The sequence below is a fragment of the Panthera pardus genome, unplaced genomic scaffold (genome assembly GCF_024362965.1).
Source record: "Panthera pardus isolate Hobbes unplaced genomic scaffold, ASM2436296v1 HiC_scaffold_13, whole genome shotgun sequence".
NCBI classification, from domain to species: Eukaryota; Metazoa; Chordata; class Mammalia; order Carnivora; family Felidae; genus Panthera; species Panthera pardus.
Window position 1 is genome coordinate 32,283,267 of NW_026526688.1, and position 27,340 is coordinate 32,310,606.

A 27,340-nucleotide genomic window follows, 5' to 3' on the forward strand; every position below is an offset into this window, starting at 1 on the left:
AAGGGAAAAGGGTATAATTCCCTCCGCATTTCAATCCTGCAATATTTACTCCGAGCCAGAGCCTCTGCCTGTTAACGTTCTCTCCGAGGAGCGCCACTTGCTTTGAGGCGAGCGCCGTGGGGAAATAGAGCACAGAAGGGAGAAGGAGGCAGAAGAGGGCTCAGAGCGGGCCCTCGCCGAAGAACTCGGGCTGTCATAATTTACACACCTTGCCTAATGCACAGCACATGTCTCGGCTACAAAAGGCGTTGGGTAGACTGGCGCTGTCTGCCTCGCAGTGGGCCTGCTGTGAGCGTGTCAGCAATACTCTTAACGATGACAAAGTAGTTCATCAATAATTTTTTCCTAACACCCTTCTCCAGGAACCGAACAACAAATAGAATCCATCTCCTATCAAGCCCATCCCTGGGCACCGTCTCCCTCACTTCACCCCACCCGGGCAGACTTCCCAGTGGAGTCGCAGACAAGGAGGTCACGGGCTCGGATGTGGGCTCCCGGCGCTGGCTGGGACCTTGAGTGCAGCTTTCGGGCCAGAGGCCCCGAATCCCTGTTTTCCTTTTTCTGAACACTTCACTCACCTCATCCATGCTAACTGACGGTCAGGGAGCGCTGAGGTTCTTCTGGCTACCAAGCCTCATAAAAGGAAACTCTCTTTCTTTTTCTTTTCTTTTTAACTTGGGGGGGAGGGGCAGAGGGGGAGAGAGAAAGAGAGGATCTTAAGCAGGCTTCATGCTCAGCTCGGAGCACAGTGCAGGGCTCGATCCCACGACCCTGGGATCGTGACCCGAGCCGAAATCAAGAGTTGGACGCTCAACCGACTGAGACACCCAGGCGCCCCCTGTCTTGTTTTTCATAACCATCTTGCTGAGTTCAGTTTATTTCAGGTCACTTTTGTCCTTCATCCTTCCTATTTCTGGTGCCCCCATGTGAACAGCGTCATTAGGATCCGGCGGCTGCTTGGGGAGCAGGTGGGGGAGGGAAAACAGAGCTGTTTTAAAAATATATTAAGTAAGCTTACTTTCTTTTCTACACCTTCTGTATTTAATGGAGAATGATGATTTGAAATTACAGACGTTGTAAGGAAAAAAAAAGCCTATGAGCTAGGATTAACCACTAATAACATTTGGTTAGTATCTTTCCAGATACATAGTTAATCTAGTTAGATCTGTACCACCCTCTTTCCTTCTTCCCTTTCTTCTGTCCTCTTTTCCTATCAATGCAGTTGACCCTTGAACAATGTGGGGGCTCAGGGGCACCCACTGCCCCCTTCCGGTCCAAAATCCATGTATAACATTTGACTTGCCCCAAACTTAACAACTAATAGCCCACTGTTGACTGGAAGCCTTACCAATAACATAAAATGGTCAACGAACACATGTTTGGTTTGTTGTATGTGTTATATCCTGTATTCTTACAATAAAATAAGCTAGAGAAAAGAAAATGTTAAGAAAATAATAAAAAAAGAAAATACACGTAGAGTCCTGTATCTGATTGGAAAAAATCTGCATATAGGCGGACTCACACAGTTCAAATCCGTGTTGTTCAAGGGTCAAGCATTTTTCAAGTGGGGGAGCCGCTTTTAGAAAATGCTGACTCATGGTTACCTTTCCTTCCCCTTCCGGTCTTAGACGAATGGCTTGGCAGGATTTGGCCTTTTGAGGGCCGAGCGAGCCAATGCCAGGCACGGTGCCTGGCTCTCCGTATGCACTCAGCACTCACTGAGTTAGGCTTTACTGCAATTTTTTTTTTTAGGTACCCCACGTGGCATATGGTTGCTTTGCAGGCTAGAAATCATATGCTAAAGAAAGCATTAAATCTGAAATTTATGTCAGCAGTCAGAGCCCCTCCCTGAGGTAGGTCTGACTTTGACTCTGACCTCCCCATTCTTGTTTGAATTCACTGCTCACTTTCGACGGCATGACCATTGGTGGCCTATCCATAATACAAGGAGTTTTCTTTATTTATTGGATTAGCTCCTCGGCTGGCATTTTTACGGTTGTGTTGTGCCTGTTGATTGTTGTTGGCTAAAGAACAAACGCCTGGCTAATGTCCACAGGGAAGAACAATTTGCACATTTATTTTATCCTTTTGTTGATATTTCAGTTCCAAAAGCACAAGGTTAGTTTGCTTAACTAATGCGTTATCCCTTGATCCCAGGTGTTCCCGTATGACAGTGTTGTCTGGGCTTTGACTCCCTGGTGTGACTGGTAGAATGTACACATCCTTATGAAATACGAACAATTCCATTTATCAGGGGCTACAGAACTAAGGCACAGCCAGTTGATTAAAGGAACAAATGAATAGCGCGTTCCTTTATGTGTCAACAGAGGCTACTTACTGAATTTGACTATCTGATTTTCCTCATACAGTGTGGCCTCAGCACTGGCGATCATTGCTGGCGGTACCTGTGTCCAGGCCATAAGCACTTTGACAACAGGGACCGTGTCTCGTCTCCCTCTGTCTTCCACAAGGCTTGGCACCAGATGCAAGATACGTTTGTGCTTCGTAAACGCTCCTCGATGACGTCGATGAGGGGGGTGTTTGCTTGTATTTGTGTTGCTTTGCCAGTTGGGCAAGCCGAACACGTGATGTCTGGTGGCAAGCCCTTGTTTCTTTCAATATAAAGCCAGACAGAAAGCTGGGCCTGCTTCAAATCCCCAGTGGTAGCTTGATTTGGGAGTAAGGACTCAAAATGCCAACTTCTTACTGGACTGTACTTTGCGGTGGGGGGGGGGGGGATTCTCCCCCCAACCATACCAGACAATGACACTGTGATTTCTGCAGTTGTCATGACCTGAGTTTTCTGGCTGCTGGGGAGTTTTCAGCCATGGCGGACAGACCTGTTGTTTTCGAGTTGCTGGTCCCATCAGTTCTGAGGTCAAAGCAAAGTGGGGGAACACCCATTCCCGAGACCTCGGTTAGATGTCATGGTCCGAATGGAGCAGGGTTTGAGCACCTTGGACTGGAGAAGTTTGGTGGGAAGTGGGAAGCGAAGAAAAGGGTGCAGGAGTAGAGAATTGCTGAAGAATGGCATGGTAGAAATAACAGACAAAGAAGAACTGGGTAGGAAGACTGAATGTAACAGGCAGGAAGCGGGACGCCCACGGAAGAGAAAATGTGAGCACATGGGGGTAGGTTGGGGAAATGAGAGACAACGGGGACAAAAAAGGAAAGAAGGGATGTAGAGTGAGAGTCTGGAAGAAAGCGAAAGATGCGAAGGGAAACGAAAGAGGAAATTACAAACCCTGATGGAGAGAGACCCGGACTGCAGAGGGAAGAAAAGGCAAGAGATGGAAAGTGAATATGGAAAAAAAAGATGGATGTTCTCTTTGAGGGAGATAAATAGAACGTGAGTTAGATGAGACTTTCTATGAGACATGCTGCATTTGTTAGCTTACTCCAGAAAGAGGGAGCTGAGAAATACAAATATATTTTTAATCTGATGGGTTTTTAAAAATATTATCTATTTATATTTTCATTGGCATGGAAACGCATGGAATGCAGACCAGATCATCATAGAAAGGTGTTTGGGGGAGAAGAAAAGAGACAAAAATGATTATTGCAATAGATTGTTTTTCATTTTCCATTTCAGAGACAATTTAATAACAATTTGGCTTTGATGCTTTTATTTATTTTGCTTCCTCTTCTCAAGGGCCTATTGGCCCCATGTCTGTTTTGCTTGCCCCTTAGCGTCGTTTGTTTACAACCAAGAGGGAACCCGATCTTTTACTTGAGTAGCATCAACCTCATTTCGCTAGGAGGCCAAGCTTCTTTCTTTCGTCTCCAGCTCTTCTCCAAGAAATTGGCTGTATGTCAGTCTTTCGTTTGCTGGAAAATTGTTTTCTTCCCCTACTGGTTACTCAGTGGCGCTGATAAGTGGGACGTGCTATTTGTTTATTCAAAGAGGGATGGTGGTGACGAGTGTACTTCCTGTATTGTGAAATCGGAACTCATCTGCACTCTGGTAACGAGATATCAATCTTTTGTGTAATGCCAGGTACTGCGCTTAATTGCCCTCTTGTAATGTGTTATCCCTGAGATGATAATTTGAGTTATTTCTTTGTTAACCTTTACACAGCCAATAACAAATTAAACATCATTATCTGAGTTTAAAATAGGCTGTAAATCTCTAAGCCCTGGTAATACTCAGACACTTACAACCAGGGAGTCATAAAATGACATTAAATGACACTCTGAAACACAACCCAGAAAGTACTACAAATAAATGGGAAGAAAGGAGAACATTACCAAGAGGAGTTTATGTGGGATGATCCCTCTCAGTTACAAGGCAGAGATTATTCAAATTAGGGCAATTTGGCGCTGAAATAACCACTTAAAATGCACTTTCTTAACCTCTCTTCATGTTGCCTGTGACTCCTTCAAGACTGGACAGTCCTTCTTTGTGTATTGCTTGAAATATTGCGAGGAAGTTCAAGTTTGGCTTCTGCCGTGGAGTCAGCCGGCACTCACTCCCCTTTGCGCCAAGATCCTTGTCTGTCTGTTTTCACAACTATTGCCTAAACCGCCCGTTTGGTTACTTAATTCTCTTCTCTTGTCCGTCACTGCTTGATGTTGTCAGTTGTATCCCCTCCGTGACATTGGGAGCCTCTCACAAGTAGGGTTATGTCTTACCTTATTTTGCATCGTAGGGGTCCAGTGATCCTCCAGATGGAAGTTTCTAGGTTCTGTCCTAGTCTTTTCAGTAATGCGATGGAGGGTGAGGAGGGTGAGGGGGTTGGGGAAGAAGGTATAAAATATGTGTGCACAGGGAACTGCTTTTTGGGACCAACAATGCTGTTTTTCCTCTCAGGTTTTGTTTGAAAACTAACTCTGTGGATCACACGTTCAAATTGAACCTCATGCGCCAACTCAGGATGACTTTTGAAAACGTTTCCAGTTTCATAATGATTTTGGATCAGTTTACATTTTCTACTGGAAGACGTTTTATTCTCAAATTCAGTCTTATCCTAAAAGTAGCAGACTTAAGCCAACATTTTCACACTTATTAGCATGTAATTGTATATAGTGTTCCCCTACAGTTTTATTATTTTTTAAGTTTTTTTTTTTTTGTTTATTTTAAGAGAGACAAAGACAGCTTAAGTAGGGGCGGGGCAGAGACTGAGGAAGAGAGAAAATCCCAAGCAGGCTCCACGCTGCTGGTGCCGAGCCTGATGCAGGGCTTGAACTCACAAAACTGTGAGGCCAACAGTCTGCCACTTAACTAACTGAGCCACTCAGGGGCCCTAACACAGTTGTTACCCTACAGTTTTAAAGATCTCCAGTTAAGCGAGGGTAAATTCCCCAGGTCCTTCAGTCTTGAGGAGTTAGACCCATTTGTGTTCTTGTTCTCTTTCACTTTCTTACCCTCTCTTTCTCTTATCATCCTTGGTGGTTTTTCTAATTTACATTTAAATTATTTATTTAAAATTCTTTATCAATTCTAGTTAATTATGGTCTGCTTTCATCTCTGCCAAATCCGTCTTCTTCCTTTCTGTGGGTCTGTTTCACTTTCAAGTTTCCTTGATTGAATTTTTAGTTTATTTATTTTTTAGTTGTTCTGTCTTTTCTTTTTTTTTTTACTCAAAGAAGGCATTTGGGGCCATGCAAAAAGAAAAATTTGGGGCCTCTGTGTGCCTCATGTTTTGTGGCCAAGAAAAATTTGTGGCCTCATGTTTTGGCCATGAGTTTTTGTGAGTTTTAATACGTTTTTCTTTCTAATTGTTATTTATTTATAAGTACTCATATTGCAGTTTCGATTTCTAAATGATTGAATGGTTTTTGTTTTGGTTTTTGTTTTGTTTTGTTTTATGTTTTTGAATTATTGCATTTTGGTTAGAAAATGTGGTTTGGACCAGTTCTATTTTGGGTGATTCTAAAAAAAACCCCACAACTTTATTAATGTTATTCACATCATCTCCAACCTTGTTTTTTTTAGTCTATTTTATTTTCCAAGGAGCAAGAGGGCTCTGTTAATCTCTAGCTATAATTATCATTCTGCAAATTTATCCTTAGAATTCTAATACTTTTAAGATTCATATATTTTCATGTAGTGCATTTACATTCAGGATTACTATGCATTATTCTCAATATAAATGTTAGCTCTTTTTATTATTATAACAATAAAGTTTATAAACTTATCTCCTTTATCCAGTTTAGTGTTGTTTGCCTTTAAGTTTACTTTGTCTACCATTAGTTTCGTGACAGCTTTATTTTATTTAAAAAAAAAATTTTTTTTAATGTTTTTATTTATTTTTGAGACAGAGACAGAGCATGAACAGGGGAGGGGCAGAGAGAGAGGGAGACACAGAATCCGAAGCAGGCTCCAGGCTCTGAGCTGTCAGCACAGAGCCCGACGCAGGGCTCGAACCCACGAACCGTGAGATCATGACCTGAGCCAAAGTCGGACGCTCAACTGACTGAGCCACCCAGGCGCCCCGTGACAGCTTTATTTTTGTTTACCTTTGCCTCAGAATCACTTGCGTATCCTTTTATTTCTAATCTCTGACTTGAGCATTCTTTTTATTTAAAACAGTTTTATTGAGGTAGGGTTGACATAAATAAAATCCTCCCATTTTAAGTGTGTATATATATATATATATATATACACATATATATATATGTATATATATATGTGTGTGTATATATATTTAATTTTTTTAATGTTTATTTTTGAGAGACAGAGACAGAGAGACAGAGTGTAAGCAGGGGAGGAGCAGAGAGAGGGAGACAGAATCTGAAGCAGGCTCCAGGCTCTGAGCTGTCAGCACAGTGCCCAATGTGGGGCTCAAACCCATGGACCACGAGAACATGACTTGAGCTGAAGCTGAACACTTAACCAATTGAGCCACCCAGGCACCCCTTAAGTATATATTTTTGATTTTTAATAAATTGAGTTATGGGACATCTGAGTATTCTTTTAAATAATATGTATTTTTGATTCGATGTGAATATCTCATTCAATCTCCTTTTAATATGAAAGTTTAACTTATTTACATTTATTGTTGTAGCTGATATTTTTTGGCCAAACACCTGTCATCTTGTTCTACTTCATTTCCTTTGCCTGTTCTCTTCTGTATATTGATCTTGTTTTCTTTGTTTTTAATCTCAAATATCTTTGAATGTATATGTCTTCTTTTACTTTTACTATTGGTCAAAATTTTTTCAAAAGTAATTCCTAAGCTGTATTTCTATTACTGTCAGCCAGAAGCGAAATGCATCTCTCTCTCTCTCTCTCTCTCTCTCCCTCTCTCTGTGTGTTTGATACAAATAATTTAGCACAATTTTGCATTTATATAATCACCTTTTCCCCCTTTTCTTCTTATGTCATTTCTTAGTCTTTTAAAATAATAAATTTGGCCTTTATAACCAGATTAATGTGATTACATCAGACTTTTTCATTATATATCCTCCTCTGAATATCTATTTTTTGGCATTTATATTTAAATTTGTAGTGATATTTGTATTGTTAGGCATGTCTCTATTTTAATTGGTTTCAGCATCCTCAACTACTTCCTTCATATTATAATACTCACATTTTTGAGCTTCTAATTTTGTTTAATTTTTCAGGAGTTGGATTACATCTTCGATAAATTTATTGGGAAGGGTGTATAGGTGCTATATATTCTGACACTTGTATACTTAAGAGTCTTTTTCTGAGGTCTTCACTTATAAGATATTGGCTATAAAACTCTTGGGTCATACTCCTTTCCACTGAAAACTACTTAGACATAGCCCAGTGTACTCTAGTATTTAATGTTGAGATGTGAAAGTCTGGTAATACTTTGCTTTTATTGATTATTCCTGGAACATAAGGAACTCTTAAAATCTGCATACATTTCTTCAAGTTAGAAAAAATATTTCTTTATTATGTTTTTTATGTTTCTTCCTTATTATTTTGCCCTTTCTTTATGTTTTCTAGGACAGCATTTCAAGCTTGTGGTCCAATAGTGGTTTTAGTTTTTTCCCTGGATGCTGTGTGGAAAATGGATTGGAAGGTAGTTTGGGATGGAGGCAATGAGGAGAGCAGTTATGGTAGCTCTTATAGGCACAGACCAGGGTGGTGGCAGTACAGAAGGAAAGAAACAAATGAACTTGAGATACATTTTATAAGTAATTTTCCATGTTGCTGTGAACTCTCCTACCCCTTCTCCTCCTCCTCTTTCTTCCTCTCCTTGCTCTCCTTCCCCTTCCCTTTCCCCTTCCCCTCCTCTTCCTCCCCTCCCCTCCCCCTCCCTCCTCCTCCCCTTCTCCTTCTTCTTCTTCTTCTTCTTCTTCTTCTTCTTCTTCTTCTTCTTCTTCTTCTGTCTTTCTGGATCTTGATATTAACAAGGTAGCAGAAACAGGATAGGGAGCTGTTAGCTGGAGGCCATTTTGAACCAGAAGCTGGCTCATGGATTCTTGTGGCAAGTTTGTAGGAAAGAAGAGTCTTAATAGTTGGACATTTGCAAAGTGCTTTAAAACTTATAGAGTAATGCCTTAATTGAGCCTTTTACCCAGAGTGGTTGACAGTGCAGCTAGACATAATAAAACTAAGATACTGGGTGGTTCAATGATTTGCTCGAAGTCACAGTTAGTGGCGGAATCATGACCTCATCTTCTGTTTTTTAGTGCAGTGGACTTTCTACTGAGTGTATTCAGAACCTTGGGCTTCTGCAGAAGCTCTGGAATGGTCACTGAGGGTGGGGTGAGGGGCAGGGAGAGGTGGCAGGTCAACTCTACCCATAGGGCCTGGCCCCTGTGACCTGCATGTTGGCCAGAGCATTTCCCCCTTTGCCTGTTATATTCTTATAATCTATACATATACAATTTTATTGAAAGAGATTCTATTGATGAGTGATAAATTTTGACAACCATTTCAGGATCCCACGTTGCCTCCAGTCTTGGGCTTGATGAGTCAAGTGGCTTTAATATAAAACACGTTCGAATCCTCTCCACCCTCTTAATCCAGATTCTGACCAAGTGCACCACCAGATGCACGTGGCACGGCAGTTGCAAGATGGGCCACACGAGTTGCAGTCCAGCTGCCCTGAGCTGGGTGGTTTGGACAAGACCTAGGCTACATGTCTCGTCAGTCTGTATGCCGCCTTTCTCCTTTATGTCCCATTCCGTCCATGTCATCTGCCTTTAGTTTGCTCCTTTCTTATCACATATCCTGCCCCCTCTTATTTTGTCTTTCCTTTCTTTATATTTTCCTTCCCGATCTCTGTTTGTGTTTTCTGGCCTCCGCCCACTTGACTTCCTTCTGCTTCTCCTTTCCTAGACCTCTCTTGAATGTTTTACTTCCGTGTCCTCTTTTCCTGTCCTTTCCCTCATATTCTGTCTTCTCTCCCAATCCTCCTGCTCTTTCCCAACACTTTATGATGAAGATGTTCAAGTATACAGCAGTGAAAAAATTTTACAGTGATACCAGTATACTTACACTCAGATTCCATTGTTAACATCTTATGAAATGTACATATCTGTTAATTACATATCTGTTTATCTCTCTATCCACCCAGAAATCTATAATTTTTTTTATCTTAAAATAAGTTTCGGGTATCAGTGACCAGTACACTCCCTGTAAGTACTTTAGTATGTGTATCATTAGCTAGAATTCAATATTTGCTTAAAGTTCCCCCCTCCCTTTTTTTTTTTAAAGGAGGATACTCATTTTTTTTAGGTTTATTTTTGAGAGAGAGAGAGTGAGCGAGAGCTTGTGTGCGCAAGAGAGCACACAGGAGAGGGGGAGGGACAGAGTGGGAAGGAGAGAGAGAATCTCAAGCAGGCTTCGTGCTGTCAGCACAAAGTGTGACACAGGGCTCGATCCCACAACCGTGAGATCATGCCCTGAGCCGAAATCAAGAGTCAGAAACTTAACTGACTGAGCTACCCAGTTCCCACTTTTTTTTTTTAATGTTTATTTATTTCTGAGACAGAGAGAGACAGAGCATGAGTGGGGGAGGGACAGAGAGTGAGGGGGACCCAGAATCCGAAGCAGGCTCCAGGCTCTGAGCTGTCAGCACAGAGCCCAACGCGGGGCTCGAACTCACAAACCGTGAGATCATGACCTGAGCCGAAGTCGGACGCTTAACCAACTGAGCCACCCAGATGCCCCCACCCAGCTCCCACTTTTAAGCTACAATTTACACACAATAAACTGCACAGGTCTTAAGTGTGCCGTTGGATGAGTTGGGACAGATGAATACACCTGGGTAACTCAGACCCCTGTCAAGACAGATAACCTTCCAGTCACCTCAGAAAGTTCCTTCATGCCCCTTCACAACCAATCCCTGTTCCCCCTTTCTCCCTCCAGAGACCCCCACTGTTCTGATAATTTACCACTCTGGATTTGTTTTGCCTGTTTTAGAACGTCATAAAAATGGAAACAAACAGAATGTACTCCTTTCTGGAAGGCTTCTTTCACTCAGAAAAAAAGTTTTTAAGGGACGCCCAGGTGGCTCAGTCGGTTAAGCGTCCGACTCTTGATTTTGGCTCAGGTGATAATCTTGCAGTTTGTGGGTTCAAGCCCTATGTCAGGCTTCAGATTCTCTCTCTCCCTCTCTCCCTGTCCCTAACCCCCACTTGCTCTCCGTCTCTCTTTCAAAACAAAAAAGACCAATGTTTTTAAGATTTGTCCAACCCCCAATAGTTTTTCCTTTTTGATTGCCCAAGTGATACTTCATGGTGTGGCTATAATTCCTATCTCACAGGGTTGTGTTGTGAAGAAAATGAGGTAATGTATGAAAGGCTCCCAAGTAAGTCCCTAGTATACAGTAGGTGCTCAATAAGTGGTAGTTGTGATTGTACAGAGAAGGCACAGAGGCTTCTAGTTGGAAGATACTTTATGATTGGATTTCTGCATTATTTTCTAGCTCCGTGGCTTTTGCCAAGTTATGTCACACCTATTTGCCTTCATTTATTCCCCTAAAACCTTTCTTTTTCCTCACGAGTTGTATAAGGATAAAAATATAAACCTTCCCAGTATTATTGGAAAGGAATGATGAAGAAAAATGATGGCATCTCCTTTTTTTTTTTTTTTCCACACTGCTCGGGTTTTGCAAGAAATTGCTTCGAGATTCTTGGATGAGAAAATCTTACTCAAAAGCCAAGAGCTACAGTGTGAGGGATATCCTTTTCCCAGACCCATTAGCTGCCATTCAGCTAGGACTTAGCAGTTTCCACTGGAGCATAAAGAAGTTTATTTTACCATTTTAATTTGGTGCTGCTTTATTTACCCTGTTTGTGCTAACCCAAATTTGGCACCCACTCTGTACTCCAAGTGCTAATTTAAGTGACATATTTCCGTTCTGCCTGGGAAGAATACACAGAAGAGCTGAAAGACGTGTGTTTATAATTATAAGGTACCGAGTTGGCTCAAACAACATCTCATAGCATATGGGAACTATGTGGGCTAGTTAGCAAAAGTTTATGCTGAAGCCTGATGCTGTTTGGCTGAGTTTTGTAAACTCAGAGTTGTTAAGCTGTGTCTAATAAAACATGGGTTGAGTCAATTTAATATTTCCAGGCTATTCTGTTGTTGTGGTAAGGACAGCCCCTTTCCCTTTTCTTGGCCTAAAAATGCAGAGGATTTGAATTCAGCTCTGGAGATGGTGGCTTTTGTTGGGATAAGAAGGACAGGCAATTTTTTTTTCTTTTTCTGCCGCACCGTCTTTAAGAACCTGGACACGAGTGCTTGGCCCCCAGGAAGACTGGAGCTAGCTTGTTATTTTTCATTACGGATTGGCCTCAAGGAGGGTTCTCAGATGATTCCAATGTTGTGCATTTCAAGCTTTCTGCTTAAAACAGGACTGTACATGATCTCATAAAGTTTCTATTTATAGACCTTTAAAATTATTATTTAATACAGCAGTGCACATATACGTAGAATATTTTAAGCTCAGAGGGAAGATGCACTATTGTACAAATGGGTATATTGATTACGTGTAGTGTGTGCGTGTGCGTGCGTGTGTGTGTGTGTGTGTGTGTGTGTGTACATCCGGAGCAGTGTATTCTATGCATGCGTGTGCATAAGGACACAATTACATAGGATGACTGGTCGTGTAAAACTGTGGTTTCAGTAAGATGTTATTGTACACCTACTATGTGCAGACGACCATGCCTCTTGTTCCTGACCTTGGGCTTCCTTTTCTATCTGCGAATTTCGAGGCTGGGCGGAGGAGTCGCCAGGAGCTGAATTCTCCTGCTAATCCTAATGCAGCTTTATGCTCTAGAAGTTGACCCTGATGCCAAGTGAACTGGCAGAGAGGAAAACCATTAACCCTCAATGGAGGGCTTCCTGGCAGGTTCTCCTCCTGCATCACATTTATTTACTGGTAAGTAGAGGAACAGGGCCACCCACTGGCCCTTTTATCCAGAAAGGCAACTAGACCGAGCTTGTGGAAAGGGAAGCTCTCTTGCCCTTTTTCCTATTATTATATAGAATACATTGCATCTTTCTGTGGCAGGAATGCTAAGAAGAGACTGGAGCAAAAATGTAAACTACTTGTAAATGTGGGCGAGTTCTCTGCAAATATCTGGATTGTCATATATCCGAACCGTTTTTATTCCCAGGGGCCTCGGGTATATGAGACTGCACGATGTAATGCCTGTACTCTCCCAACCCCCTGGTTAGATGGATATTTGTTTAAAGAACCAGAGTTTCACATGGCACCCAATGTGCTTTGCACATTGTATATTTTTCATCTTCGGAGGTGGATCAGATGAGGTCTTGCTCACACGTTCACTACAACATAGATCTTTATAGCCCAGATTTGAATGCGACGCAAGCCAAAACCTGGCCCTACATGCCACACGCGAGACGGCGAAACTGCTCTAAACTGCCATTGGCTCATGCGATGAGTGTTTCATCTGTCTCCATGCCCAGCAGAGGGGAGCGCCCTTCCTACTGTGCTCCCCCCCCCACCCCTAATGAGTCATATTCAGTCGTTCCTTTCCTGCCTGTAAAGCATCTTCACGTACATTATGGCCTTTATGCCTTATGACGGCTCTCTGGGGTAGCTGCCGCTATTCCCATTTTACAGAAAACTGAGGCTCAGAGAGACTGAGGGATTTCTGTGAAGTCATAGATTTTTACCAACCAGGGACAGAGTCCGAGCTGTCTGACTCTATCTAAGTCCCGTGTCAGTTCTTCTGCATCTCAGCTGCCCCTCATGGTCGTGTTTCACACAATTAGTTTAATATAATCGGATGATACGATGCTGGCTGTTTAGTTTTCACATGCGAGTCTTGCTTGGCAGTGTGGCTTCTGTGAAAGAACTTTGGATTTGGAGTTTGAAGAACTGAGCGGAAATTCTCGCTCTTCGGCCCTTTAGTTGTGCAATTTTGAGAAAATCCATTCTGATTTGTGATAGATGTCTTGTAAAGCGGGGGGGTGGGGGACAGTGTTTGGGAGAGCATCGTATAGAACATAAACTATTATGCAAAATGTAAAAGGTTATTATAATTCTCTCATGAACTAGACTGTATATTTCTTGCTGGACCACATCACGTTCCTTTTCCATTTCTGTAGCTTAATGTAGTGCTACCTACATAAAAGCTATGCAATACATATAAGCTGATTGACTTATTGATTGATGGAAAGCTGAGATCATGCCTTCCCATTCCTTTGTGTTTTTCCCCCCTGTGCATAATACGTTTCCATTCAAATGGTGACATCCCAGAGATGACTTTTGGCAGATTGAAAAATGCTTCTTAATACACGTATGTATCAACATTCATAGGGATGTACATGGCTGTGTAACATTTATTTAAACATGTGCGTGAGTGACCATGTAGAATATTTTTGCATGTGTGTGGGGAGTTCACTATTAGTTGTGGGGGGGGGTCACTGATGGCTGATGTGCAGGGACCAATGGTATTTTTGCAAGATCAAAGCTGTTCTACTTGTCTGTGCCTGTGGCAGCTCTGTGGGCAGCCCTTGGATGTGTCCAGGGCCCCCAGAGCTGTGGTAAGGGCCCCGGGGTGGGAATGTGTGCCCCAACTCTTTGTTTTCCCACCTTTCCACACTCTTCAACCTTCTATCCAATGGCCGGCCAAAGGGGCCTCTAGACAAGACGTACCAGGCTGGGAGGAGCAGGTAATTCTAAGAGAGTAGGTCTCTTGCAAAACCCTTGGACAGCACTACGCTGTCCTTGGAGTGTCCCTGTGTCATAAAAGAATTCATTGTATTTTAAGGTTACCTGTAAAACAAAAATAAATAAATAAATAAAACCTACCAAATCAGCAAACCTCAAGAGGTTTCTTTAATTATTTTGGGGGCGTATTACTATAAAATATACTTGAGTGGTTGATGATGTGTTTGTAGACACTGAGCCCAAGTTAATGCTTGGAACCACCCGGGAGGAGACGCTTCTAGAGAACACGGTAGAAGCTTTCTGAAGGGGCATTAAATAGGTGTGGCGTCCTTGCGAAGTTTGGTTTTAGAGAAGGTTAGTATGATATAAAAGCACAGGACTCAGAGGCCGGGAGACCTAGGTTTACTCTGAATGGAATTTCACCTTTGTGTGCCTCAGTTTGCTCAGCCGAAGGACTAAGGGAATAATCCTCATACGTGATCGCTGAATGGCTCAGATGGGATACCATGCATAAAAATTCTTAGAAAACTCTGAAGTGTGGAGCAGGTGAAAGGTGGCATGACGGTTTTTGAAGGCTTGAATGATCCGTAGAGCCGGCTGTCGGAGAGTGAGTACGAGAAGGACTCTTGAGACTACCTGGGGTCCACTCCCGGCTCTGCTACTTCCCAGCTCTGTGACTGCAGGCAAGCTTCTGAACCACTCTATGCCTCAGTTTCCTCATCTGCAAAATAGGGAGCAATAATAGCGTTGGAACAAAGGCATAGGTCCTGAGACACAGCTCAATTTGGTGCCGTGGGGGACATGACAAAAGAAGGCACGTCCTTGTCTCTGGGGAGGTTATAATCTCGTAGGGTAACGATTTGGGGACACTTACCAGCAGTTCACAAGCGATACGATTTCATATTCAACAGTGCTCCTAGAAGTACGGTAGCCCAGAGGCAAAAGAAGCCAGGGTCGACTGCATTAATAGTGGAGGAAGGCTTCATCGAGGAGCTGGGGGTTTAAACAGAGGTAGAATTGAAATGGGTAGAGGGCATTGCAGGTGGTGGCTGCAGCATGAGCAAAAGCAGACAGGGTGAACCCCCCTGGCACATCTGAGTATCCAGGAGGGTGCCTGATAGGCTCAGAGACCGCGGCCATGCTCAACCATAAGCTTCATGAGGGCAAGAACCATGGAGTTTTGCACTCCAGCATATACACATAATCGTTCCTCAACGACTATGTTTTACATAAACGAGTGCACGTCTTAGGGCCATGTAACGTCACCATTAAGCTCATAAAATGTTTCCAGCACCTCACCTCATTTTTCAGTAGCAGGATTCCCATTACCTTCTTGTCCTCCTTAATTTCTCTCCTGGCCGGACCAAGAGTAGCATTTCAGGGAACGTTGGGGCCTTGAGAAGGACCTTCAGTGTATATCTTTACAGAGGAGGAAACTGAAAGCCAGGGAGGTTCAGTGACTCCCCCAAGGTCACACAGCTAGTTGGCGGCAGCACTATAACATTTTCTTCGTTCAGAAGTCTGGCTTCTCAAGTAAGCGCCTGGCTTTCTCATTACGGCCAAGTTGACTCTGGAAACCTCTCCAGTCCCCTGGATCATTTAGTCATCTTTGCTCTCTGGGGGCCTACCACCTGGTTTACTGACGGAATATGCTGAAATTTTATGTGTATATCATGTGTGAAGAAATCTGCTGTGGCACCATATATTTTATATGTAGCCACTGGGTATTTCAGAGAAGACAGGAGCTAAATTCCCAGCCAGTTTTAAAGGGCTTGTCTTCCATGATGTTGGCAGAGAAAGGGGACTGGCCACATGGAGCCCTGGAGAACATCGAGACCTCATTGGAGGCTTGAATTATACTGGGTAATTCCCACCTTTGTGACACTCCTTTCCCATCACAGCCCATGCTCCGCTCAGTTTGGTTTGTATCACTTTTCAAATATAAAACAATGCTTTCCCTTAAGAGCGGAGTTTACTGTCCCTGAGATCTGGGGGCAGAAGAAAGAGACCTTTCCCTTTGCCTATTGTAGAAGTGTATTTTTTTTCTTTTTTTTTTTTTTTTTGTCTTTTGGCAGAAGATACGTTTTTTGAAAAGTTTCTCCATTTCAGGGAGTAGGCGGATAAAAATCTTTGAGAACACCCAGGACGGGTAGCTGCAGATCTGAGCTTTGCACATCTCATTCTGTAAAAATCTAACAGCCTCTACCCGAAGAAAGAACCCTGGGCTGCTCCCAAAATTTAGACATCAAGGAACATTGGGCAAACTTCATCGCCCGGAAACGGGGCTTTCTGAGGACCTCGCAGGTTTGATGGACTTCACTGAGTTTTCCCAGGCTCTGTGCCTTGTTTGCTTGTAAATGTTGGTAAACCTGGGCTTGGGGGTCTGTTTATGTATACATTTAATGATATGGTTAATGCAGCTGTGTGTGAATCTGACACTCAAATTGAGTCAGCCAAGATTGTTTCAGCAAAACAGCCTTTTTTTTTTTTTTTTTTTTTTTTTTTTTGCACAGCTCCGTGCAATGCTTGAGTTCTTACAGTCTTCGTAAATTTGGAGACCCATCTCCTCCTCGATTTCACATTCCACATATAACCTTTATGGATTCCAGGTTGCACCCAAGTGTGTACATAAACCTACACAGGTACACACCTCTTGGCTTACTTTTCATTCTCCTTGACCCTGGTACCATCCGATTGGAGGAGCGAGCCCGGCATACGGCTGCATGACAAACGTTGGGGGAATACATCCACTGGTTAAAAAAATGCTTAGATTTTATTATTTTTTGAAGCAATCATTGAACAGTTATCTTGCGGTACCTTTTACACCATACCCTACTGACGTGGAAGGATATAGATCACAAAGTAAAGTTTCTGATTTTTAAATTGACATTGATACCAAGGAGGGAAATCCTTGGTTATGTCTCCAGCACTGGGGGCTCAGCTGATCCATATGCACGAGTGGGCACACCCAGAGAGCTTTCATAATTCATAAGCCGAGAGGCCCCTGATGAACTGGGGCTACACACAGCTAGAGCCAAGCATAGTGCCCGGGAAGCTGGGGCTGCGGGGGGCGGGCACTGGAGATTGGAGCTCAGGAGTTCTGGCTCTTCCTTGGACTCCAGTTCGTTGGGTAGTGTTGGGAACCCAAAGCCCAGTTCCCAAATTGGGCGCCAGTAGGTGGCCCCAGGGAGAAGATGGGAGTGTAAAAGATGTCTCCCCACTGGAGGCAGCACTGAGCTCGGATCGAGAGGTTTGTTCCAAGTTTTCAATGATAAAATGAAACAGCAACACAAAAGCAAAGCCTGGAAGAGAGTGGGAAAGACATCGCTGTAACTCTCAGCACTTTTGTGTGTTCCCTACAGTCTTCTAAATAGGCATATTTTTATGCGTGATAGAGGACCTAGGAGTTTATATTCTGTTATTTTAACTTCCACACTGAGTGGTGAGCATTTGGCATGCTCATATATTCTGCATCCTTTTTTTTTTTTTTTTCAACGTTTTTTATTTATTTTTGGGACAGAGAGAGACAGAGCATGAACGGGGGAGGGGCAGAGAGAGAGGGAGACACACAGAATTGGAAACAGGCTCCAGGCTCCGAGCCATCAGCCCAGAGCCTGACGCGGGGCTCGAACTCACAGACCACAGACCGCGAGATCGTGACCTGGCTGAAGTCGGAAGCTTAACCGACTGCGCCACCCAGGCGCCCCGACTGCATCCTTTTTTTTTTAATGAATAAATACCATCCCACTGAGTGGACGAATGTGACATAGTTTGCATAACCATTTTGCCATTGTTTCTGGTATATAGAAATTCTAATGTTTTTGTTGTTTCTAAAAATGGTGTAATGAACACATTCATTGGAGAAGATGAAGTTGTGGTCCTTATCCTGCCACATATTAGCTAAGTGATTTGTGGAGAGAATTACTGAGTCTCATTTTTTTCACCATGGAATTGAGATGATTGTATCTATCTCACCTATAAATATTAACCTTATAAATAGAAATATATACACATGTGGGGCGCCTGGGTGGCTCCGTCGGTTGAGCGACAGACTTCGGCTCAGGTCACGATCTTGCAGTTCGTGAGTTCGAGCCCCACATCGGGCTCTGTGCTGACAGCTCGGAGCCTGGAGCCTGCTTCGGATTCTGTGTCTCCCTCTCTCTTTGCCCCTCCCCCACTCATGTTCTGTCTCAGAAATAAGTAAACATTAAAAAAAATTTTAGAAATATATACACATGTTAGTCATATGGCAATATAATATAGTGATACGTAATTACGCATTTATATACACTATCTGTATTGTATATGTATATTGTAATAACATAATATAAACACAAAAAGGTTGGCCCATATGTCACCCTTGTGTGTTTCTGTTCAATTTAATGACTGGCTCCGTATTCTAAAAACCAAAATAATTTAAACCAACCTTAAAAAAAAAAAAAAGAAAAGCATTGGATACTTTTTCCCCTTGTAGAGGTGAAGGGGAGGAAGGAAAGGTGCTGGTAAAATCTGACAGCGCTAGTGTGTTACCACTCTTAAAAAAGGTTAGGGGCTGGCGAACAGCCTCTTAATGGTCTTGGAGGGCGGTGTAAACACGGATCAATGAAATCCACACACAATCCCCCAGCTTCCTTTTAGATAGTAGTCCCAGGCTCCTTCCCCATGGAGCCTGGCATTAAACCTCTTCCCCTGGGACTGGTGTGAGGTTCACTTTTTACTTCCCAGGCCCACTGGTTGTGGAGGGTCAGATGCACTGAGGAAGTGACAAGAAGCGAGGAGGAGGAGTGAAGGACGAAGAAGCAGGGCCACGGCTAACCGGGTGGGAAGCTTTCGCTTTGCAGGCGAGCTGGCAGAGGGCTGAGGCTCATTCCCACCGAGCCTGAGTTCTGGGAACAGGGAGAAACAGCCGTTCAGTGTGGGTGTTCTGGGCAGGTTTCTTGCCGCTTACCCTTTAGCGAATGTCTGAAGGACTAGCTCACCGAATTGTCAGTAGAGTTCAGAAAGCTAGAGTGTGAGGAACTTCAACCGTTTTTGAAGCATAAACGACAACTTCAGCCCAGGTGTCTGAGAGCAGGAGCTAAAAATGCCCACCCCGATCCAAACTCTAATTGGGTCAACTTTATATATAATATGAGGGGCTTTAGCTACTGAGACCTCCCTCTGGGACAACTGTGGCCAAATGTCTTTTTTTTTTTTTTTTTTTTTTTTTTAAAGCTTAGTCCATGAGCTATATGAGACTACCTGAAAGTGTTCTGGTCCGTAAAAAATGTTATTCCGTCTTATTCACCAACTTTGAGGCTCCTAATTTGCATCGAAGCTGTGAGAGTACTTTGGAAATTTCAATCTAGATCGCTCAACGTAAGGAAAGGAGTCCTGGGTACCTCTTCTGTATACTGTTTATCGAGTGAATGACTGCATTGCTTTCCTCAACTGGAAAAACGCAGATGCGGGCTGTGTGAACACGTTCGTGTCTGCTTTCTTCCCCACTTTCTCTTCACTTTGGAAGCCAGACTCTTCCTTTTCCTGTGCAGCGGTCGATGGACGTGGATGACAGAGCATTGACTCAGCGTCTGTGACACAGTGTGTGGGGCAGGAGGGTGGGGTGGGGGGGCAGGGAGCTCCTGCTGTTTGGGAGCTAAAAGTGGGGAGATGGCAAAAAACCCGCACATGGAAAGGGGGGGGTGGTGGTGCAAAACAGCAAAGCGTTGAGGCCACATGCACAGTTGAGCGTACGTGGGGGGCCGCTGGAAGCGGGGGTTGTTAGTGGGGGGTGAGGACGAGGGCTCTGGGGGCACAGCAGGCAGAGAGGGAGAGGGGAGTCTCTGCATGGGCAAATTCTGGGGGTTCAGTGGGAAATCTATGTTCTTGGAGTTTCAGTCAGAAGGTGAAGTGTTTCTGGGCCCGGGAACCAAACGTGGGTGGGAATTCAAGTTCTCCGTTCGTGGAGATTCACCTGGTCGGAGTTTCACAAGGACAGATCACAGGTAGCAGGGGGTCCGGGGACCATCCTCCACGGCAGTGCTGTGGCTGCAGTTTCCCTGTGGCCCCCAACTCCCCCCTCCCCCCCATGTCTTTCCTCCAAGGCATTTGGCATCTTTTTTTTTTTTTTTTTTTTTTTTTTTTTTTGTGGTGGCCTCCTAGTGTCATTAAGCAAGTCAAAGGTCATCAGTCTAGAAATTGACACACTTGACCCATTTCCTTTCTGTGCTGGACCTTGAGTCTGGACCCAGCTCCCCCAGGGACCATGTGGAGGGCTTGAAGCCGAGTCTTCAGTCCTTTCTTCCCATGAGGTGTATAATTCGATATTTATTGCCTCTCTCCCCAACAAGGTCTATGGTGCCACTGGGATCCATTCGGTAAAGAATGCTGATCCCCTTTATGAATTTTTGATGGTGGAGGAGGAGCGTTTGAGGCCACTGGGGGACCTTGTGAAATGGAAATGTTTTTTCTTTTTGATCTCTCTCTCTTTCTTTTTTTCTTAATTTAAAGACACACATACCGTCGTGGCAATGCCTGGACTTCTCTGAACGTACGTGTGTGGTGTCTTGGCGAGAGTGAGCATTACAGCTCTTTAAAACGGCAGCCCCAAACATCCCCTGACACATCGATCAAACTGTGTTGGTAGGAACAGTTGGAAACCTTATTCAGGAAAAGGAGCTACGCGGGCCCAGAACCCCCAAATTAAAAATAAAACAAAGCAACAAACAAGATTCACTCTGGAGTGGGAGAGGATAAATGCACCCACCCCTCTGTCCCCCCTCCCCCCGCCCCCGGCCGTTCCGTTTTTGGTGGTCTGGAGGGGTAGGACTCGAGGGACCAGGAGACTCAGGATCTGTATTTCATTGCTGAGAATTTGACAGTTACAGTGCAAAGCAATACAGTCCTGCTTTTTATTAGCCTGTGTGAGTCCAGCTCAGAATGAAGTTTTTTTTTTTTCTTTTCATTTTTCAGAGGTAGAAGTTTTTGCCAAACTATGAGATGATTTAACCACAATTTCCTTCCTGACTTTTTTTCCAGAGGGGGAGGGGATGGTTGGGTGGGTGTTATTGTTTAATAAGATTTAAACAGGGTCTCTATTTTGTGGCCGGAACAGCCTTTCATGCCCTTTATCTGTACTGGGATTTCAGCTGGGTTTTTATTTTGGTGACATATGGCCCATCGTATAATAAAAAGAGACGAACCATTCAGATTTAATTTGAGCAGCTAAGGACGTCAGAAGGGCTGTGAGGGGAGCCTGTACCTGAGCTTTCATTTGTTTAAAAAAAAAAAAAATTGTGCAGAGAAGTTGAGAAGGTGACTTTTGGAATTAGTTTGGTTTGGAGGCATTAAGTCCCAGATCAAGAGAGAAGGTCAATTTGAAACTTTGGGATATATGCCAGCTTTGCTCGCTCTTTTATTGGAGAATTGCCTGTGGGGCCTTTCAAAGTATCTGCCCTTCAGGGGTCCTGCTTTCCACCTGCTTCCCCCTGAACAGGGAAATGGGCTTTTAAAAATATTATGCAGCACGCCACAGCCGTCTCCTGATCCAAAGGCTGTGTGGCACGACACAATGTGACTCGAGGGCCGGGGGCGGGGCTTCGGTCTGCAGCTGGCACACGGAGCCTGTCCGGTGCCGGGACCGCTACTTAGCCCAGCACGCGTTGCCCATCGAGGACACGGCCACCTGGCCTCCAAACACCCCTGGCAGCTTTCCCAAATCATTTACTCTCGTTTCACCCCCAAACACTGTCGCGGAGGAAATGCCTTCTGCCTCGGTGGGGCATACAGCAAGTTGCCGGCAGTGGTTTTGGGGGGCCATGGGTGTGGCGGGGGGCAGAGATTCGTGCAGCCATGCGGGGACCTCACCCTCCCTTGGCATGTGGAGCCTTCGCGTGGGTGTGCGCTCATCCACACCAAGATGGGTACCGAGGTTCTGAGAACCCTTCCTGCTACCAGAAGATCAAAGGCGCTGGGAGGTTCGAGCTGCCTGTGTTCCAGCCGGAAGCCACGGCAAGTTGGAGAGAGAAGTCCCCGTATGTCACAGCCATTAGTCGCCCTCAGTGTCCAACACGCGTCTTCGGCACGGTCTTTTAAAAGCTTTCATTACTGGATGAATTGTGTCCACGGTGCGCTGAATCGCCCCTTTGTGTTGCTTCTAATTAACTGTAATGACAGCACTTGATGCCGGTCTGTGTGCCGGAGGAAGGTGCCTTCCTTGTGTTTCCTTGGGCGAAGCATGGCCCTGGCGGGGAGTTCAAGTTCGTAGGTGCCCCTGCTCTGAACCCCGCAGCAAGAGGGCGAAGGCTACCTTTCCCCTCTCGCCCATCTGGGCCGTGGGAGGGCTGCCACCCTCTTTTCTTGAGCTGCGGACTACGGTGCAGCTCGGACCACTGCTGCCATGCCCCTCGTCTCTGTGATGGAATGACCAGGATGACCAGCCAGGCCACAGTCCCCGACAGCTGCCAATAGCATTCGTGATTTATTTGCAGCAACTTGGAGATCTGCTGCTAACAGCCATCTTGATGGGAAACAGCACTGTAATTGCTTGGGGAGAAAGGCAGGCATTTAGCAGTCATAAAAGAAAATCTGCCCACCGCCAAACCAAATGCCGCTGCTCTCCTTCCATGTGGCCAGCTCATTCCCCCCCCAGCACCCCCCGCCGGCATTTCAAGCCTCCCCCCCCGCCCCATCTCCCCCCAAGGCCGGTCTGGGGATTCCCTGACTTTTTAAATCCTCTCCCTTCCGAATCTGGGGTTTGAGTGATTCTTTTTTGTTCCTCTTGGGGGAGACTGAGCCCATGGGGAGGGGGTTACGGTATTCAGTGCATGTTTTCTGGGGCTTCCAGTGTGACGGGAGTCCAGTGACAGGAGCTTCTGACGGGCTCTGGGGCTGCCCAGCAGCCTGTGACCACAGTCGATCAGCTGGGGGTTCTCTCTACCTCTTCAAAGTGACAACGGAGTAGGGCAAAGAGAAAAGCAAAACAAAACAGGAAAGCCCAAAGCAAACCACAGGGCCGCCTGGAAGGGAAAATAAAATAATAATGATCCGTAATTTTGTTGCCTTTCGTGGGCATCACGGAGGAAGCATGCTCCCCGCACGCACCCCATTACCTGTAGGCTCTGTCCACAGTCCTCAGTGCACCTTCTAGTTCTCCAGCCATGTGTCCGTGACACGTGTCATGGAAGACAGTGCCAGGCAACGGCATTTGTGCTTCGGCACTTGGGGTAGAGAAGTAAAAACGGACTCAGAACCAAGTACCCTGTTTCATTCTAGGGGCCGGGAAGGTCCATCACTGCCTCTGCCCGGGAACAAAGGCGCGACTACTTGGTTGACTTAGGTGCTTCCTCCGGGCTCCCGACCTGCTTTACGTTTCTTCCTCCTCCCCTCACCACCTCTACTTTCCTTCTGCTGTCGCCGTCCGAACAGAGCTGGGGGCAAGAGAGAGAGAATGGAAGGCTGGCGGGTCTGGCAAATCCATCATCTCTCATAATGCACCGATTGTGAGCCCTTCCGCGTGTGGGTGCTGTGCTGGACAAAGTCCCCGGGGGGAGGAAGTCGGTGTTTGGTTGAGGAATTAGCCGAGCTGAGATGTCAGCGGCTCTGTCCAGGATTAAATGAGATAGCCTGGGAGGAGCACTTGGCGTATGGGATGTAGTTTGGAAAAGGTGGCTCTGAGCCCCCAGCACCTCTCCCTGGATCGGAGAGGTGCCTGTTGGTCAGAGATCCGTGCCAGGGAGCGAGGGCAGGCTCTGGCTTTGGAAATGCCTCTTTGCTGTATTCCCTAATCAGATCTCAGTCAGATAACGGCTCAGACCTGGGAACATGAGATTTTAATGCGAAATGAATAAGTACCCTGAGACTGAAGCTTGTCACTGCGGCGCATCTGGAATCACTTACAGCTGGGTAAATTCACTGGGCGCTGCAACTCCAGTGAACATGGGGTTTAAAAGGAGGCGCACAGCGCGTTCCTTTTAATGTCTAAACAATCTGATGTTGACAAGCCTTTCACATTAACCCCAAAGTGGCAAAGTTTAAACCCTTTATTATCCGATTCGGTTTGGCAAATCATTTAGAGGCTTAAGAGTCCATATTTACAGGGAAAAGGCCAACCTTTCCCCGCCCCCACCCCCAAAGCAAGTACCACTAATGTATGCACATTTATGTTTACTTAGAAGGTTTGCAAGACCTTCAGCATCGAGACTCAAGCTAAGAGAAAGTAAGTTGATTCTTTTTTTTTTTTTTTTCCCTCCGGGAGCCCCTAATCTCTTTTTAGAACACAAAAGGCATGAACATTCCAAACCCTGGAAACTATATCAGATTAACAAATAAGTAGAAAAGAAATACAGGAAATCGCTTCCAAATATTATTAGTCTTCAGTTGAAATATATTGTGTCCTGGCAGCTAAGTCTAACGCTGTGTCATTTTCCTAAGGTTTTGCCCAGAACGTTATGAGTGATTCTAAACATGGCGAATGGCAGCTTGAGTTCTATGGAGGACTACAAAATATTATAGAAGTTAGAAAGCTGCATAGTCAAGCACGGCTTAATAATCATCTACGGGACCTGTTGCCAAATTGGCAAAATTTTAGGGATCTCCGTTATAACATGTGGAAGAACATGGAAAAAAGCTGCGAGTGGTTTTTGAGAACGAGATTCAGTAATAACTTAATAATTTTAACCACATCCTTTAAAAGCAATGAAGACATTTTAATTCATCTTCATAAAAAAGCATGAGGCAACAGAGTTGAGTTTTTCATTTTCGTCTGAGGAGAGTTTTAATGTCATCGAATTTATTCTTATTTTATTTTAAAGAAGACCCAAACCTCAGAACATGGTGATTCTGACTCATGCTCTAAGAAGAATCTATTTGGAAATTTCTGGCATTGGTTTGAATCCTATCGAAGCAGCTCATAAAGATTAACACTGCGGCATAATTTTGACCACAGCTGTTCATCCTTTTAGATGTAATTTTTAACTTTCCTTTGGCAGCTGTGCAAATTTAGATCTGAAATCACCAGTCACCAGCTCTGCTTAAACACAATTTTTAGATTCTATGATGATTTTCTGCCTATTAATTCTCCTCAGTAATTCTGCACACAATGCCCATTTTTACAACTCGGGATCAGTTTGAGTTACTGTAGAAATGAAAAGAAAAAAAAATTTAACAGCAGGTTGCTTGGAAATATAAAAACTACTTATTTCACATCATACTGCAGTTTGGGGTTAGGCAAGAAAAGGACGAAAGATTCTCAGAATCTTGCTTATATAAAGATATCTAGCACACGAAAATATGTATCTTGTTTATATAAAAATATACATACAGGCTTAAAACACACAGTGTTAAGAAATGAAAAAGCAGGCTGTGTATTTATGTATTTCTGTATTAAATGAATCAAATATTTCATTTAACAAAGCCAACGTATGTGGTCATACTGATATCCTACAAAGCGTATTACTCAACTTACGAATGCTTGAATGCTGCTTTAACCCTGTCCCGTTATTTAAGTAATAGTCCCAGTGAAAATGTGCATCTAAATTTTATGATAAAGGAATGGTAGGAAAGGGATCTGATGTTGCTTTCGATGTTTGCCTATGTTACATTATGTGCCTGTGGCGTGTTTTCCTGAGACCTCTTTGATTCTGTACCAACCATGCTTCAAAATGAAACCACTAAGGCCCTTCCCATTTTGCATGATGTAAACTCCTGTAAAATTTGAAACATGGACCGTTTCTTTCCTTTTCCCCTGTAGTCCCTGCTCACAGAGTTGAGCAGAAGATGTGATTTGCAGTTCAGTACAGTAGTTCCTGTGCTGACAGAAGCTGAGACCAGGATGTGGTCCTTTCCCTTCCCTTCCCTTCCCTTCCCTTCCCTTCCCTTCCCTTCCCTTCCCTTCCCTTCCCTTCCCTTCCCTTCCCTTCTCTTCTTTCTTTACTTTCTTTTTTCTTTTTAAACTTGGGCACCTGGTGTTTAAAGAATAGGATTTAGAGCAGGGTCTGGAACTGCTACAACTTCTCAGTGTCTCTAATCTTTTTGCTTTGGATCTCTGGTAAACAACGAAAACAACAAAAAGGTAATGCTTATTTGGGAAATTGGCATCCGCTAGTAACAAGAGGGGCGGAGCAGCCAGGAGCGTGATTGTTCTGGATGAACTATCAGGGATCTTTTGGGAATACTGGTGCCTTGACCCTGATGACCCTCAAAGTGCTGAGTGTAGAAAATGGGAAGTCTCCCCGGACATCAGAATGTACAAGATGTCAGAAAAATGCAGTTCTTGGAAAACTGTATTTTTTGGCTGGGGGGGAGTGGAGGGGGTGGGGGTAGAAGGAGAGCAGGGCTCATTATTTTGTAGTTCAAGTCCTACTTACGTCACTGCTAATGTGTTTGTGTATGGTCAGAAAAATATTTTGAAAATATTAATTATAACATCTATTTAGAAATACTTAGTTGAATGGTAAAATTCTTGGTTGCTTGTTTGATTCTCCCAACATTAAAAGTTCAAACTCAGATTATGCAGTTTTCAGCTCTAGCCACTGGCTAGACAGTTGGACATTAGTCCAAACTAGAGGTCTGTCCAAATACAGGTATCAGGGTGGAGGTTTTCACTTTAAAAAAAAAAAAATTTTTAATGTTTACTTATTTTTGAGAGAGAGAGAGAGAGAGAAAGTGCTAGTGGGGGAGGGGCAGAGAGAGAGAGAGAGAGAGAGAGGGAGACACAGAATCTGAAACAGGCTCCAGGCTCTGAGCTCTCAGCACAGAGCCCGACGTGGGGCTTAAACCCACAAACTGAGATCATCACCTGAGCCGAAGCTGGACACCCAACCGACCGAGCCACCCAGGCGCCCCGATTTTCACTTTGATCACCAGGCTATCTGTCAGTGTTCTCAGCTACTAGTAAGTACAAGGGGATGCTGTGGACTTTGATAGATCCTCTTATTTTCTGGTGGCCATCAGGCCGGTAATATAAGGTCACTGGTTGCTCCAATCATGACGGGGGCGGGGGGGGGGGGGCTAGGAAGTCTGTGGGAGGTTCTGGTAAGAGCACGGAGTGAGGAGTCCAGGCACTAGGGTACTGGCCTCTGGCCTCAGTCCAGCCCACTCCAGCTGGGATCTGTGCCCATTCACCTGGGTATTTACTGAGCTCATCTGTAAAGTCAGAGTTGGACAGGGGCTGCTGGGTGGCTTAGTCGGTTACGTGTCCGACTCGATTTCAGCTCAGGTAGTGATCTTGCAGTTTATGGATTTGAGCCCTGCGTCGGGGTCTGCACTGGCAGCATAGAGCCTGCTTGGGA

The 27,340-nt window shown here is 44.4% G+C and overlaps 1 protein-coding gene across 2 annotated transcripts in view; it reads left to right on the forward strand.

Moving 5' to 3' along the window:
• Window positions 1–27,340, forward strand: part of EBF2 (EBF transcription factor 2) — a 195,594-nt gene that overhangs the window by 42,909 nt on the left and 125,345 nt on the right. The gene's annotated exons all lie outside the window — the stretch shown is intronic.